At 41.0% G+C, this 2,500-nt stretch overlaps 1 protein-coding gene across 3 annotated transcripts in view; it reads left to right on the plus strand.

Annotated features, from left to right (window-relative positions):
• LOC123499058 (connectin-like) overlaps window positions 1-2,500 on the plus strand; it is an 831,458-nt gene that overhangs the window by 369,894 nt on the left and 459,064 nt on the right. The gene's annotated exons all lie outside the window — the stretch shown is intronic.

Below are 2,500 nucleotides of genomic sequence, written 5' to 3' on the forward strand. Positions count from 1 at the left end.
AGAGAGAGATAAAACATCACAATATCAGCGCTGCTTGAAGTGCGTTACTGGAAATACACTCGTGAAAAATAAAAATAAAAGGGTGAAAGCGAAAAAAAATATGTATATATGACCAATGGAAAATAAACTCAGCGGGCAGGGAAGCTCGTGAAATGATGCAGCTTGAAATGCATTACTGACAACATAATGTTGGTAGATCACAGAACTTGAAAACTTTGTGTACATAACACTTAACTCGGGAATGAGATCGATGAGTACGTACAAGATAATTCACGCTGTCCGGGAAGCTGGGTCGATGTGAAGTCGAGGAACATTCACCTCCACTCACCTACCGTACTCAGTCCCATACTGTTAAGAATATGAATACTTTGACAAATAAATAAATGAATAAGGGATACTGCAATAATCTGTCAGGGACAAATAACGGATAAAAAAATCAATATAGACGGAGGTACAAATAGCAAATGTGGCAAATATGCATAGGCAGCTAATGGAAGGTGGTGGTGGTAGTAGTAGTAGTAAAAATGTTCGTGATAGCGGTAGTATATATCAATTATAATAGCATCACATAAAGGGAAAGAAAATAATTGAAGATAAAAAGGGATAGAAATTAAACAATGATAACAGCAGTAAAGATAGTAAGAGTACTATTAGCAGTGGAACTGATACAAGAAGAAAGTGATAATTTTTCATACATATTAGTTGTAGTAACAGGTAAGAGAAAAAATACTTGGGGTTAAATAAGAGAGAAAAGAGACAATGGTAGCAGCAGCAGTAATTGTAGTAATAAAAGTAGTTGTTGCAGTATTATCGGAAAAATAAGAACGAAAATATTTTAACACACTTATATACTCTTTCTCTTTCCAGTAGATATATTTTCATTGCTAATATTAGAAAAGTATCTTTGCTGACATAAAGAAAATACTCATTCTCCATTTACCTGCAAAATGAATAACGGAATTTTTTTTTTTCATTTGTATATTCCAGTACTTTCCTCACCGATATAAGAACATGACGTCTATCTCTTTCCAGGAATTACAACATATAAAACTGATGGGGATGAGTGATGCGTTTGAGTGTAGCAAGTTATATAAGTGTAGATATAAAAGACAATGATATCTATAACGGTACTACGCTTGTGAAGTGATAGAGAGAGAGTGAGATTTAAATTGAGGGTGAGTGTGTACGTGCACGTGTATTTGTATTGCAGTCCTCATGGATCAAGAGCTAAGAAAGACTTTTATTCTGATATAATGTTATATTGATACAAATAATTAGGATATTGATGATATTAAGAATGATGCCGCTACTATTACCTCTACTACTACTACTAATAATAATAATAATGATACTATTGCTACTACTACTGCTACTACTACTATTGCTGCTACTACTACTATTGCTGCTACTACTACTTCTACTACTACTGCTGCTGCTGCTGCTACTGCTGCTGCTGCTGCTGCTGCTGCTGCTGCTGCTGCTGCTGCTGCTGCTGCTGCTGCTGCTGCTGCTGCTGCTGCTGCTGCTGCTGCTGCTGCTGCTGCTGCTGCTGCTGCTGCTGCTGCTGCCACCACCACTGCTGCTGCTGCTGCTGCACCACTGCTGCTGCTGCTGCTGCTGCTGCTGCTGCTGCTGCTGCTGCTGCTGCTGCTGCTGCCAATAATAATAATAATAATAATGAGACTGCTGCTGCTGCACCACCTGCTGCTGCTGCACCACTGCACCTGCTGCTGCTGCTGCTGCTGCTGCTACTGCTACTGCTACTACTACTACCACTACTGCTGCTTTTACTACAACAACAACAACAACAACAACAACAACAACAACAATAACAACAACATCAGCTACTCTTACTATCACTACTACTACTACTACTACTACTACTACTACTACTACCATCAACACCATCACTACCATTATTATCATTACCACCACTTGCTTACCTTTAACAAATACCTCTTCTACATATCTATTACCACTTGAACAACAGCAACAACAACAGCAACAACGATAAACAACGTAAAAGGTGTTCAGACACAACAAAGATAGGAATAAGTAAGCATTGGAGTGAGTTCAGACTCCCCTGTGTTGCGCCGTCCCAGCTCTGCGTGCCTCTGTGCCTCGTGTACAAGCGCCCCATTCCCCGCCGCCGCCACTGCCGTCGCTGTGCCGCTGTCTAGTCTCCGCCGGGATTCATGAATTGCCGAGGGCCAGGCGCCGCGTAGCTCAGGCCGTGGCAATATCGGCGGCACATCTAATGAAAGGAAATTGACTCGTCGTATTTTTAATTTTCACTTCTGTCAAGTAATCACGAAGGTAAAAGGTGCAAGTTAAAAGCGTTTGGAGGCTTAACTCAAAGGGGGAATGTGTGTGTGTGTGTGTGTGTGTGTGTGTGTGTGTGTGTGTGTGTGTGTGTGTGTGTGTGTGTGTGTGTGTGTGTGTGTGTGTGTGTGTGTGTGTGTGTGTGTGTGTGTGTGTGTGTGTGTGTGTGTGTGTGCGT

This window comes from Portunus trituberculatus, chromosome 49 (genome assembly GCF_017591435.1).
Source record: "Portunus trituberculatus isolate SZX2019 chromosome 49, ASM1759143v1, whole genome shotgun sequence".
In the NCBI taxonomy this organism is placed as follows: Eukaryota; Metazoa; Arthropoda; class Malacostraca; order Decapoda; family Portunidae; genus Portunus; species Portunus trituberculatus.